This window comes from Dendrobates tinctorius, unplaced genomic scaffold (genome assembly GCF_039654945.1).
Source record: "Dendrobates tinctorius isolate UK_male_01 unplaced genomic scaffold, ASM3965494v1 ptg000056l, whole genome shotgun sequence".
NCBI lineage: Eukaryota > Metazoa > Chordata > Amphibia > Anura > Dendrobatidae > Dendrobates > Dendrobates tinctorius.
In genome coordinates this window covers 9,966,412-9,982,264 of record NW_027361724.1, presented here as the reverse complement: position 1 = coordinate 9,982,264, position 15,853 = coordinate 9,966,412, and positions in this window count along the sequence as shown.

The following is a 15,853-nucleotide window of genomic DNA, read 5'->3' as shown; positions in this document are numbered from 1 at the left end:
CTGTCAACCCAAAATGTGGATGATCTAACCTTCATTAAAATGAACCACGCATGGGTTTCCAAGGATTTTGTCCCACCTTCCCCTGATGACACATAGGGTGACAGAAAAATGGCTTGCTTTGGTCCACCTCTTCCTGGTACTTCACCTATTTCGCCTTTTGCATCAGCTGAATGTCCAACATCAACATATGCCACTTTCTAAAACTCCCTAACTGTGCTGCCTCCCCCCCCATGGCCGGGGTCACCACCTAGCGCATGACACCGTGCGAGTGCCATTGCCCTGGACAGGTGGGTAGGCCGACTCTTGGGCGCGGGCACTGGCACAGGGTCCCTCATAGTGCAATCAAGTGTCTCTGACGGTGGTGGTGCACACCCACCGTCAGACACACCGCTGTACTATGAGGGGCCCAGTGCCAGTACCGACGCCCATGAGTGGGCCCCCCTTGCTTGGGCAGGGCCCCAGCATTTGCAATCTTTACCTTTCCCTGCTCCTCCGCTGTGTAATCTGGGCCGTCAAATCCATACTGTGCCTGACACCGTCTGAGCCTGCCTCCTGATGTATAGACATATATTTTGAATGTGTACGCTATCCATGCATGTTATCCGGGGATACGGTACCCTTTCTAACCTTTGTGCAATCACGTGCAATCCATAATGGGCCTAACACCGTCTGAGCCTGCCTCCTGAGACATATATTTTGAATGTGTACGCTATCCATACATGTTATCCGGGGATACGGTACCCTTTCTAACCTTTGTGCAATCACGTGCAATCCATACTGGGCCTAACACCGTCTGAGCCTGCCTCCTGAGACATATATTTTGAATGTGTACGCTATCCATACATGTTATCTGGGGATACGGTACCCTTTCTAACCTTTGTGCAATCACGTGCAATCCATACTGGGCCTAACACCGTCTGAGCCTGCCTCCTGAGACATATATTTTGAATGTGTACGCTATCCATACATGTTATCTGGGGATACGGTACCCTTTCTAACCTTTGTGCAATCACGTGCAATCCATACTGGGCCTAACACCGTCTGAGCCTGCCTCTTGAGACATATATTTTGAATGTGTACGCTATCCATACATGTTATCTGGGGATACGGTACCCTTTCTAACCTTTTTGCAATCACGTGCAATCCATACTGGGCCTAACACCGTCTGAGCCTGCCTCCTGAGACATATATTTTGAATGTGTACGCTATCCATACATGTTATCCGGGGATACGGTACCCTTTCTAACCTTTGTGCAATCACGTGCAATCCATACTGGGCCTAACACCGTCTGAGCCTGCCTCCTGAAACAAATATTTTGAATGTGTACGCTATCCATACATGTTATCCGGGGATACGGTACCCTTTCTAACCTTTGTGCAATCACGTGCAATCCATACTGGGCCTAACACCGTCTGAGCCTGCCTCCTGAGACATATATTTTGAATGTGTACGCTATCCATACATGTTATCTGGGGATACGGTACCCTTTCTAACCTTTGTGCAATCCATACTGGGCCTAACACTGTCTGAGAATGATAGATGGGGCCCACCATACACTGGAACATTCCAAAGGTGGACATCAGACACTGGAGCAGCATTTACAGGGCCCATTATACACTAGAGCATTAGAAATGGGGCCCATTATGTTTGGAGCATTATTTGGGCCCATAAGACAGTAGAGCTTCATCCATGGGGACCAACATATTCTGTAGCATTATGTGGAGCTCATCATATACTGTTTCAAACATTATATGGGACCAATGATTCTGTATGGAGAAATAGATGGGCCTCGTCATGAGATGTAAAAAGTGAGGTATTTTTCATTGTACTATACCGCTATTTCTCTGCCGTATCGGAGCATGATGAGTTGTGGTATGTGTTAAAGGGACGCTCTTTCGCCCAGGGCACATGAAAACCTGGAGCCAGCCCTCCCCCCCACAGTCTGTAGCCAAATAACCCCCATTTTTCAGTGCGTAACTTGTATTATGAAGTTAATTAAGGTTGACAAGCTTAAGTAAGAAGAATTGATGCTTTTGGCATTCAAATGGGCACTGTTGGTGTGTTTCCTGTCCTCCTCTCACTGCCGACTTTTATTCCCCATTGACTTGCATTGGGTTTCGTGTTTCGAGACGACCCCGACTTTTCCCTATAATCGGACGATCTTGCTCGACCCGACTTTTGGAAAAGTCGGGTTTCACGAAACGAAACGCGACCCTAAAAAAACAAAAGTCGCTCAACTCTACTGATGAGTGAAAATTGATGACATTATAATTAAAATCCTGCTTTCTCAACCATTGTGAGACTGGTTGACATGAGTATTTACATTTCTTTAATAAAACATGGGTGCCATCTAGGTTTGCTATATTAGATAAGCTAGTGTTCAGGAGGGGAAGAGATTCCTGGGTATTTGCATTTCACTAATGAATAAAGGGAGGAGCAAAACTCTCAAGATTTGTATAAAAGGAGAAGACAGCTTGGTAGCTGCACAACTCTTCTGCTGTTTGTTGGTGACTGGTCACTAAGCATTTGTGAAGAAATAACAATGGATACCCAGGCACAGACAAACCCTGAAAAGGTAATGTTTGCTTTTAGTTTTAATTTTTAGAATTATCAAGGAAATATGATATTTTAAGATTTTTTATTGACTGTTTTTTGCAACTTTCCTTAAATGCTTAACATTTCTAATATGTATATTAAAATTGACAGTATTCTGAATAACTAAAGATGACTGGTTAACATGTAGGAAATAGGCCAATGTCAGAGGATATAGTTTATCCAATTTTTCTATGGCCTACATATTAGAAAATAGGGCATAACCTTTCAAGATACTACTCCCTTAAAATTGATATTTTGTTTTTGGAGGATAGTCTGATACATTAGATGGATCTCTGCTGATCTGAAATTTTTAGCATATTCTAAAGTAATACAATGTCACCTTAGTCAATATAATGTCTATAATATAATGCAATAGCTTTTCTACAGACCTCAACTAATGCTTCTTTATGTCTCTCACACAGATATGCTGTTGTGGCCCCGTGCTCAGTTCTACATACCCAGATATAGGATTGGTACCAAGATATGGGTTGTCCGGCACATGGAGATACTCCAGAAGGGGAATGGATCTGCCTGACCGATCTAATGCAGCAAGGTCCATTTAGGAAGAGGCCAAGGCTTTTGCCACCGCATGTCAAAACATTTATATTTGTTCATATAAACAGTAAAGAAACAGAGGACACAACTGAAGAGAGTGACACAGAAGAGAGTGACACAGAAGAGGAACCTGAGGTTTTGGAATTTAATGAAAGTGAAGACAGTGACTCAGAGACCATTCCAGAGCCTCATCCAAAAAAGAGGTTTCTTCAGCGCTTTTTGCAAGAACAATGATCCTTATTCAATTGTATGGACTACTAATATAATTCTAAATTTTTTAATACATAGACTGCACATGTGTTGTGTGATGCAGATTTAAAAATCATAATACTGTAATAAATCAAATTAGTCACGTAATGAAATGTGCCAAACTTTCTAGAGGTTTTTACTTGTTTCCCTTCATGTATTACATAATGACCCCAAGCTGGTACCCACCCCAAAAACACTCAATGTATTTATTTTAGGTGTATTTCTTTAAACAATAACCATTTTCTTTAGCAAATGGCCAATATCAAATAGCAAACACCATGACTCTTTTTTAATGTATTATATTTCATTTAGTTTTAGAGATGCAATCAAGCTCCATACAGCTCTTAAATAAAGATAAATATAGGGTAAAAGTAAGCAACACTGCAAAGGAAGTGCAAATTGGATGCAAATGGTGGATCATTACTGTGAGTTACCCATATATCACAATAAACAAAATATAATTTTTTTCATGATAAATCTAAATGGAAAATAAGCAATATTGTGGGTGTTGCTGATATGGCATGCATAGGAAATGGTTAAAATATTGTGGTAAACCAGCATCAACAAATTTAAAAGAATACAGTAGTTGTTACACAGGTAAATATCAACTGATCTGAATATGAAACAGGTCACCAAGAGATATCTGATACATTTTCAAAGCTCAGAGATTTTTAATCACCAGCATGAGAAAAAAAACTTGTCTGATGTATACGTACGTGTGAGCGAACCTTTAAAGGAGTGATGAGAGCATCCTACAAGTGCAAATCAACATGAAACTAAATTTACCAGAAAAATTATTCCACAGCCCCAATATGTAGAGTGTTTTATTCTGCACTGTGGCACCTCAGTAACATCTGAGATTCCAAAAAAGGTAACATTATATACTATATTGTATACATTATGACAAATTTCTTATTACTGCAACAACATTTAGCAATGTAGCCAACAACTGACTAATACCATAAAATAATTTTCAGAAACATTGCTCGGTTAACTCTGAATAGTGTGAATATTTATGAAATAAGGAAGATGGAAGCATTTGTCAGCAGATAATCACTTGGAAGAAACAGAGCATCAGGTACATTTTGAGTGGATCTTAGCAGACCTTGATCTAATTTAGAATCTGGTCTAGGATTACAGGTTTAATGTAAAGAAATGTTACCACAATTCCTGAAGATAATATATTTATGATGATGTAGTAGCATTGGTTACTTTGTTGCTGTAATTAGAATTGCTAAAATATTAATTTACTTTACTTTGTGAAAGGAACAGGAGTGGAGATCAAGGTGATGAATAAATCTATTAAGTCTTCAATTTTTGTCTCCAATACTATAAAGAGAATTACATTTACTTTTCTAAACTACCAGTGTATTAAGGATTATCAGCTATAAACCGCCATGGCTATGCATATAAGGGGCTCATCTCAAAAGCTTTACAAGTTTTAATTCTGTATCATATAGATAGGGAATATTGTACTTATTGTAAATAAATTTTCACCAAACTAAATAGTGAACAATGTGTGAGGATGCTGGATGGCAGGAAATTCGTCTAGACTTCTGGAATAAAATATATGAACCATATCTGTATGACAACTGCCATTCAGTAATTTTATGTCCACAAGAATTCAATGGCTGCTATAATATCAAACTATAATATTATACAATCTATTAAAAAGCATTAAAGTTTATTTAGTTAATATCTGGCTTTCGATTATAGAAGATAATTTGCCGGTTAACTATATTCAAATTTGCTGAAAACAGAAAACCTAGAAGTAGCTCTAATATTAAGTAACCAAATAGACAATGGCGCTTCTGTACTAAGGTAAAGTAAATGTTCGTTTATTTGGGATATAATTAAAAGAATCTAAATTAACATTAAAAAGTTTTACTTCAAGACCTAGCATCAAGATTATGGCCAATAACAAAAAAAAGTTTTGTTGCATCTCTAATAGGATTATACATACTGTCTTAAGGCCCCTTTACATATAGCAATGCATCAGTGATCCCAACCACGATATGACCCGGTCAGGATCGCTGGTGCATCACTAAATGGTTGCTACTGAGCTGCCAAACAGGCAGTTCCCAGCAGTAACGCAGCAGCGGTCCCTACTTACCTGTCACTCGTCGGCGCCAGCAGGAAGTTGCCGACGAGAAATGGACCAGGCGATCACCAATAACCAGCGGGGAAGCCAGTCGGAGGTAAGTCTCACATGTAGCGATATCGATAGCAATATCGCTGCTGCGTCACAAAACCAGTGACGCTTTAGTGATATTGCTAGCGATATCGCTATGTGTAAAGCCCCTTTACTGCAACATGCAAATCAATGGATAATTACACTGACACAGGTATAATAGGGAAATATGTATGTAATAGGGAAATGTAAAGTACCCAGTAGACAGTTGAACGTAACTGGGTTTGTGATTGAACCTCACATTTTGTTATAGTGTTCTCCTTTCAAACCAAAACTTAGTTATTTGTCATCCAAGCAATGTTTAATTGTATTGTACAGGCAACTATAGAGAGAAAAATGTACAAGTAAGCATGTAGAGAAAACTTCATAATGTAAACTTACTAAATTTTGTACACTTTTCCCTGTAAATCTAGCATAATGAAGAATCCTAAATAAATTCAATGTAGAAATATAAATTGACTAGAGCATTTATGGTAGAAAATAATCTTAGCCTGCTGATCTTTGTAAAACTTATGCTTGTAAAATGAATTATCAAGGTTCATTTTCAAAAGTAGGTAATTGTTAAGTCCGAGTCAATATAGTAAAGTAACTTACTAATACCCACATTTGATATGTTCCCCATTTAATACAAAATAGATTACCCATCAATACAAGTCAAGTCATTAACATTTAAGAAAATGTAATAAGGTACAAGTATTAATCACCTAGTTTGTAATAAAGTGTAAAATTAAGTTTAAGAGGTATTCCCATCTCCAAAATCTTACCCAATATTAACAAAAACGGCTAATTAAAAATAGATTAATCCACTTTTTGTCCACCAATTATACAAATGGCACTTCCAAACACAACTTAAAAAACAAAAGGGACAGTGATAAACTGTCACCAATAGAAGAGAACCATACGTGAACACAAAATTCTGATTTTAATGATTAAAAATCAATAAAATTCATCGATCTTTACCTGTTTGATATGTAGTACAAATAAGGGATACTACAGCTGTATACCAGCATATGATTAAAGGGTGCACATGTGGTAATTATCATTAAGGCCATGTGCATAATCTAACTGGATACCTTGTGTCATTCTTTTTCATGTGATGTAGTGATATCCTTTTCTTTATTATATATGTGCAATATCTAATTTTCAGTGTTGTGATTATTATCTGTGGTTGTTATTGTCCCCATGGGGTATGTTCATTGTAATTACGGAAAAGTAGTTTATTTTTATGGATTTTTAATCATTAAAATAAGCAGAATTTTGTATTCACGTATGGTTCTCTTCTATTGGTGACAGTGTATCACTGTCCCTTTTGTTTTGAAATTAAAAATCTAGTATAGTTCTTCTGATTCACTATGTAGCTATACAAATGTAGGGCATTGCAGTAGCTTAGATATCTATTGTTATGACCATTGATCGTGCTAGATATACAATGTTTATTTCTTTATGTATACTATATATGCACTGTCGCAATGCACTTTATGGGATTTAAAACTGTATATTCCATCTGGCATAGTATGTATGTCACTTTTAATGGATGGATATGTTATTTTTTGTAATTATTGTTAAGTACTATTATCAGGTGCACCCCTATATATCTATCACATGCACTTGATCATTGATTGAAAACTGTCCACATCTCCACAGACCAAAACGTTGCCCAGATGGGCTAATCAAAGTAGCTCTTTATCCACTGAGCATGATGATGATATGATGCCTCCATTTTTTGGATTTCTACAGTTGAGGTTTGATCTTTGCCTGGGGGGATTTTCTCCCAATTTTTCTTTTTTCTTTTTGTCTTTGTGCTGCTCTAGTTCTCTTTTTTCTGTGATTAAAGTAAGCAATAATGCTGGATTAAGTCTATATTTACCTATGATTTTAGCGCAGATTACATCATTGTGACAGAAGAATCAGATTTTTATGTTGATCTTTTTACTTTTGGCTGTCTCTTTATATGGTTCAGAAAAGTTCCGACCACATTATAAAACAAAACTGTATTCTTGAGAATACATTTTCTTTTTTTAAATTCGAGGATAATGGAATAAGTTTTAAACCATCTTCAGTCCTGGGATCATTCAGTATTAAACATGTATTTTATAGTCAATTAGAGTAGATTTTTAGCCAGCCTCTTAAGGTTCTGCAAAAGTGGTTGACAGCTAACATTTTGCTTCACTGGCACAAAGCTAATTACAAAATAAAACAAAATCAAGTAGAATTAAATTTCAGCTCAATACCATTGCCTCACTCTAAGATTACAGTGTTAAACCCCTTTTCCAGTCCAAGCTTTTCAATGCTGCAAATTTGTAGGGAATTTATTTACTATAACTTTTGAAAAACATTTTGCTGAATATTAGTGATTACTGAATTACAACTTGTTCAAGGTAAAGCAATTTCAAGGCTAAAGTTGAACAGTCTATATTGCCATAATGATCTATCAGGAAGCCACAGCTCATATATGAGCTGACCGCAAGACAAAATGTAAAGCCAATCTTCACTATACAGGTATGTATGGATTATGATGAGGCATGCTGGAGGATAAAGCATGGTGGATGTGGAGCCACAATGTATGACTGGAGATTTATCCAACTATTTTATAGTCTTGATTATCACATTAATAGGGAAGTCAAACAATTTTTAAAATAAAATCCCTCAATGCTACCCTGCATGTTGTACAGGAAATGTAAAACAAAAGAATCTGCTCACAGGTTATGTAAATAACAATCTGGGATGTAGGTGTTTGGCTGCTATTTTTATTTGTCTTGTTTTATCATACTGGGCTGTAGAGTAAAGATTTGGCATTTAATTGTCCTTCTGAAAGAGCAATGACTGGAGGCCTAAGTGTCAATAGTATTTGGGATCCAATTGTCAGGGTTTTAAGTTTAGGGATTTTCACATATGAAAAAAAAAATTACAAAGCTTCTCCTACTTAGTGCAATATTAATCCCTTTCTGACATCAGACGTATGATCCAATCCCGAAGCCTATTTGACTAGGGCGGAATATTAGGTCATCTCGATCGAGGTGTGTGCGGGCGGTGACCGCCGGGTGTCAGCCAATTCTGACAGCCGATACCCGGCACTAAGTGACACGGGATCCTCATCATTGAGATTGTGACCCAATGGCGATCAGCAAAAAAAAAGTATTTGAATTTTTTAATGTATGGAGCAATATATTGGGCCCATTGTGCATGGAGCATATGTTATAAACCATAAAAAAAGGAGCTTAATACCAGATCAAAATAAAAATAAATCTTTATTGATACATTTTGAAAATAAAAAATAAAAATAAGTGCTGAAGCCCAAAACAGAGGCCGCAAATCCAATAACAGTCCAGAGAGACCTTAAGACATCAGCACAAGAATACATGATTACAAAGATATTTAATAAATATAGTATATAGAGGTAATTCATTTTGCTTATTAAAAAATGTGCAAGTGCTTGGAAACGAAATACACTCCAAAAAGTTCTTAGTTAAAAGTAAACTGCTAAGACTTCATGTGCATGTCAAATGCCAATTCACTATGGTCAAATACTTGACAGGCTGAAATAGGCTGGTGTATGACAAGGTACAAGGTGTATATAATATTGGGGAGAATTTGAATCTCCATAGAGATTATAGGAGGCTAAACTATTATCTCAGGCCCACTATAGATTACACCTCAATTAGACAGGCTGAAATTGGCTGGTGTATGACAAGGTACAATGTTTCTATAGTATTACGGAGAATTGGAATCTCCCTAGAGATTTTAGGAGGCTGAACTATGATGCTCTCAGTCCAAGTATGGCAGCAGGCAGCCTAATAAGCAGGACTGCTGCACACAAAAGTGTGGAAAAATGAACGCTTGGTAACTACTGGACCTGCTCTCCCGCCCGTCCTCATCTTTTTGCCGGCGATGGTGGTGTTGCCTATGTTGCTGCTGCTGCTGTTTAGGCTGCTGCTCATGCTGGTCGCTGTCCTCCATGTTCACAGGACGCTTCCAGCATGGAGCAGCTCCAGCGTTCCCTTATTAAATTTCCAGGTGATGACGTCACCTGCTTCTCCCGTCCTGCACCGCTGTGCCCCCGGGGAGTGCGCACAGCGCATGTGCTGACCGCAGGGACCCGGAAGTCGTTGCTTCATTTCTGGGGCAGCGCCATCTTGTTAAACCTCTGTACCCTGGCGCTGCCCATGCATGACGGCATCTCCCAGCCCCATTCTCCTCTCCGGAGTGGCGGCTTGGTTCTCCCCCATCTGCTCACCCTGAACAGCCCATCAGCTGCAGCGGTGGCGGCTTCAGGAACCGACCCCGCCACGACCGGGGCCTCCCTGCTGCTGGACTGTGAATGTGGCGGCCCTGGACTCCTCTTCCCGGTAAGCAGCTGCTGCCCCTGCTTTTAGTTCCACGGGTCCCCCGTCAAGGACAGGAACCCAACTGGGGGCGGACGAGAGGTGCCGCCTTTTTATCTGTAGGTTCCTGTCCTTGATGGGCGGACACCCTCTCTCCATGGTGCTGTCAGGGGTGAGAGAGAAACTCTCTAATGAACGCTATGCTGGTGAAATGAACTGTGTTTTTGTGATGGTTTATGCTGCATAATAAACCGCATGGACTGCTATGTTTTGTTGGAAAACCTGTGCCGGATGTGATTTGTTCACTGCCTAGCGAGGATCCCCTATCTAAATGACAGCACTACCTCACACCAGGCACAGTCAAACTCTGAAGAGGTAATGTTATGTTTCCTTTTAGTTTTAATTTCTAGAAATATCCAAGTAATAAGATGTTTTAGGATTTTTTTATTGCCTATTTTTGCAACTTATTCAATATAAGTTACTCAATATAATTAATGTAATATAATGCAACAGCTTTTCTACAGACCTCGACTAACATTTCTTTCTGTCTCTCACACAGATATGCTGCTGCTACAGCCCTGTGCTCAGTTCTACATACCCAGATGAGGATTGGTACCATGATATGGGTTTTCCGGCACAAGGAGATGCTCCAGAAGGGGAATGGATCTGCCTGACCGATCTATTGCAGCATGGTCCATTTGGGAAACTGCCTAGGCTTTTGCCATCATCGCATCTCAAAGCATTTTTATTTGGTCATAAAAAGCTAAAGAAACCAAGGACACAACTGAAGAGAGTGACACAGAAGAAGAGGAACCTGGTGATTTGGAACTAAATGAAAATCAAGGCAGTGACTCAGAGACCATTCCTGAGCCTGATCCAAAAAAGAGGTTTCTTCAGCACTTTTTGCAAGACCAATGATACTTATTCCATTGTATGTCATAATAAAAAATTCTAATTTTTTAAAACATAGATTGCACGCGTGTTGTATGATACAGATGTAAAACTCCTAATACTGTAATAAATAAGTTGCCTAATGAAATTTGCTAAACTTTCTAGAGGTTTTTACTTGTTCCCCTTTACATGTTACATAATGAACCCAAGCTGGTATTCACCAAAAAATACCTCAATGTATTAACTTTAGCGGTATTTCTTTAAACAATAAGCATTCTCTTTGGCAAATGGCCAATATCGAATAGCAAACACCATGACTCATAATATATTATATTTAATTTAGTTTTAGAGATATGATCAGGCTCCATAGAGCTCTTAACTAAAGCTAAATATAGATGTTAGGGTAAATGCTGAAGTAAGCAACACTGCAAAGGAAGTGCAAATAGGATGCAAATTGTGGATCATTGCTGTGATTTGCCCATACATCACAAAGAATACACAAAATAGCATTTTTTTCAAGTTAAATCTAAACAGGAAATAAAGCAATATTGAGTGTGTTGACGATATGGTATACATAGGAAATGGTTAAAATCTTGAGGTAAACCAGCAGCAACAAATTATAAAGAATACAAATGCAGTTACACAGGATAGTAGCAACTGATCATAATATACCAAACAGGTCAGCAAGAGATATCGGATACATTTTCAGAGTTCAGAGATTTTTAATCACCAACATGAGAAAAAAACACTGATTATATATACGTGTAAGCAAACATTTTTAAAAAGTGATGAAAACATCCTGCAAGTGCAAATCAACATGAAACAATTTACCATGGTTACATGAGAAAAATTACTCAGCAGCCGCAATTTGTAGCGTTTTATTCTGCACTGACACCTCAGTAACATCTGAAATACCCAAAAAGGTAACAATTATATAATATATTATATACATCATGACAAATTTCCTGTTACTGCAACAAAATTTAGCAATGTAATCAACAACTGACTAATCCCATAAAATAATTTTCAGAAATATTGCACAGTTAACTCTGAATAGTGTGAATACCTATGAAATAAGGAAGATAGAAGCATTTGGCAGCAGATCATCACCTGGAAGAAACAGAAGATCAGGTATATTTTTGAGTGGATCTTAGCAGACATTGATCTATCTTAGAATCTGGCCTAGGATTACAAGTTTACTGTAAAGAAATGTTACTACAATTCCAGAAGATAATATATTTATGTTGATGTAGTAGTCGGTCAGATTCAAAAGTCACCAACTTTTGGCAAAGTCGGGTTTCATGAAACGAATGATGATGATGTAGTAGCATTGGTTAGTTTGTTACTGTAATTAGAATTGCTAAAAGATTAATTTACTTTACGTTGTGACAGGAACAGGAGTGGCGTTCAAGGTGATGAATAAATCTATTATTAAGGCTTCACTTTTTGCCTCCAATACAATAAAGAGAATTACATTTACTTTTTAAAACTACCAGTGTATTAAGGATTACCAGTTATAAACCACCATGGCTATGCATATAAGAAGGCCCTTCTCAAAAGCTGTACAAGTTTTAATTCTGTATCACATAGATAGGGAATATTGTACAATATTGTAAATAAATTTTCACCAAACTAAATGGTGAACAATGTCTGAGGATGACGGATGGCAGGAAATTCCTCTTGGGTCAGGGTTAGGGGTGTGTTGGGGTTCGGGTTGGAGTTAAAATTGGGGGTTTCCACTGTTTGGGCACATCAGGGGCTCTCCAAAAGCAACATGGTGTCTGATCTCAATTCCAGCCAATTCTGAGTTGAAAAAGTCAAATGGTGCTCCTTCCCTTCCAAGCTCTGCCATGCGCCCAAACAGTGTTTTACCCCCACATGTAGGGTATCAGCCTACTCAGGACAAATTGCAAAACAATTTTTGGGGTCCAATTTCTCCTGTTACCATTAGGAAAATAAAAAATTGGGGGCAAAAATATAATTTTTGTGGAAAAAAATGATTTTTTTATTTTCACGTCCGAGCGTTATAAACTTCTGTGAAGCACTTGGGGGTTCAAAGTGCTCACTACACATCTAGATAAGTTCCGTGGGAGTCTAGTGTCCAAAATGGGGTCATTTGTGGGGAGTTTCAATAGTTTAGGTACATCAGGGCCTCTCCAAACGCACATGACACCCGCAGACCATTCCATCAAAGTCTGCATTCCAATACATCACTACTTCCCTTCCGAGCCCCGAGTGCCCATACAATAGTTTTCTCCCACATATGGGGTATCAGCGTACTCAGGACAAATTGGACAACAACTTTTGGGGTCCAATTTCTCCTGTTACCCTTGGGAAAATGAAAAAATTGGGGACTAAATGATCATGTTTGTGGAAAAAATACGATTTTTTTATTTTCATGCCCGGGCATTATAAACTTCTGTGAAGCCCTTGGGGGTTCAAAGTTCTCACCACACATCTAGATAAGTTCCTTAGGGGGTCTAGTTTCCAAAATGGGGTCATTTGTGGGGGGTTTCCACTGTTTAGGTACATTAGGGGCTCTCCAAAGGCAACATGACACCCGCAGAACATTCCCTCAAAGTCTGCATTCCAAAACGTCACTACTTCCCTTCCGAGCCCCGACGTGTGTCCATACAGTAGTTTTCTCCCACATATGGGGCGTCAGCGTACTCAGGACAAATTGGACAACAACTTTTGGGGTTCAATTTCTCCTGTTACCCTTGGGAAAATAAAAAAAAGGTGACTAAATGATCATGTTTGTGGAAAAAATACGAATTTTTTTATTTTCACGCCCGGGCGTTATAAACTTCTGTGAAGCACTGGGGGGTTCAAAGTGCTCACCACACATCTAGATAAGTTCCTTTGGTGGGTCTAGTTTACAAAATGGTGTCATTTGTGGGGGGTTTCCACTGTTTTGGTACATCAGGGGTTTTCCAATCGCGACATGATGTCCGATCTCAATTCCAGCCAAAAACGTCAAATGGCGCTGCTTCCCTTCCGAGCTCTGCCATGCGCCCACATAGTGGTTTACCCCCACATGTGGGGTATCAGCGTACTCAAGACAAATTGCACAATAACTTTTAGGGTCCTGTTACCCTTGGAAAAATAAGAATTTAGGGTGAAAAGATCATTTTTGTGGAAAAAATATGATTTTTTAATTGTACCGCTGTATGTTATAAACTTCTGTGAAGCCCTTGGTGGTTCACAGTTCTCACCACACATCTAGATAAGTTCCTTAGGGGGTCTAGTTTCCAAAATGGTGTCATTTGTGGGGGGTTTCCACTGTTTTGGTACATCAGGGGTTTTCCAATCGCGACATGGTGTCCGATCTCAATTCCAGCCAAAAACGTCAAATGGTGCTGCTTCCCTTCCGAGCTCTGCCATGCGCCCAAATAGTGGTTTACCCCCACATGTGGGGTATCAGCATACTCAGGACAAATTGCACAATAACTTTTAGTGTCCTGTTACCCTTGGGAAAATAAAAGTTGGGGTGAAAAGATCATTTTTGTGGAAAAAATATGATTTTTTAATTGTACCGCTGTACATTATAAACTTCTGTGAAGCTCTTGTGGGTTCAAAGTTCTCACCACATATCTAGATAAGTTCCTTGGGGGGTCTAGTTTCCAAAATGAGGTCACTTGTAGGGGGTTTCCACTGTTTAGGTACATCAGGGACTCTCCAAACGTGACATGGCGGCCGATCTGAATTCCAGCCAATTTTGCATTGAAAAAGTCAAATGGCGCTCCTTCCATTCTGAGCTCTGCCATGCGCCGAAACAGTCGTTCCCCCCCACATATCAGGTATCGGCGTACTCAGGACAAATTGCACAATAACTTTTGCAGTCCAATTTCTCCTGTTACCCTTGGTAAAAAAAAAAAAATTGAACCTGAAGTATTTTCTTTGTGAAAAAAGTTAGATGTTCATTTTTTTTAAATATTCAAAAAAATTCCTGTGATGCACCTAAAGGGTTAATAAACTTCTTGAATGTGATTTTGAGCACCTTAAGGGGTGCAGTTTTTAGAATGGTGTCACTTTTGGGTATTTTCTATCATATAGACCCCTCAAAGTGGCTTCAAATGTGATGTAGTCCTTAAAAATATAATGGTGTTGCAAAAATGAGAAATCGCTGGTCAATTTTTAACCCTTATAACTTCCTAACAAAAAAAAATTTTGGTTCCAAAATTGTGCTGATGTAAAGTAAACATGTGGGAAATGTTAGTTATCAAGTTTTTGTGTGCCGTATCTCTGTGATTTAAGGGCATAAAAATTCAAAGTTGGAAAATTGCAAAATTTTTGACATTTTCGCCAAATTTCCGTTTTTCTCACAAATAAACGCAAGTTATTTTAATGAAATTTTACCACTATCATGAAGTACAATATGTCACGAGAAAACAAAGTCAGAATCACCGGGATCCATGGAAGCGTTCCAGAGTTATGATCTCATAAAGGGACAGTGGTCAGAATTGTAAAAATTGGCCCGGTCATGAACGTGCAAACCACCCTTGGGGGTGAAGGGGTTAAATGGTTTCTATAAATGCAGGCATAACCACTGTAAATTGTGCAGTTTTGTACTGAGATCTACTAGTTTCATAAAAAAGACTAATTTTTCCTATAAAAAATGTAATCAATTGTAGCTCTTCATATGTCTTCAATTTGATTGAATGTTCCGTGTACAATATCAAGTTGATAGGTTATATCAAGGACCCTTTATAAGCCTGCAAGCAATGAATTACAATGCAAAACAGATATCCTCAGTCTCTAGACATTTTTAAATGGCCATAAGGGAGATATTACCCCATTTTTTTTCCATGAATTTAGAAAATATCTGTTAGGGGAAGATATTTATAAAGAAAACTCCTAAATCATGAATCATTCTGTATATTAAAATTAGAAAATAGCGCTCCATCGGGTTTGAACATTATTAATTTCTATTAGATCATGTCAAATTAATGTCTTTTTCTTTGTCGTCGTGGTAAATTCCTGCCTTTCTTTTTTTAAGCACTTTCCTAATTGGATGACTAGGTTACATGTGGCATCATTTGTATACAT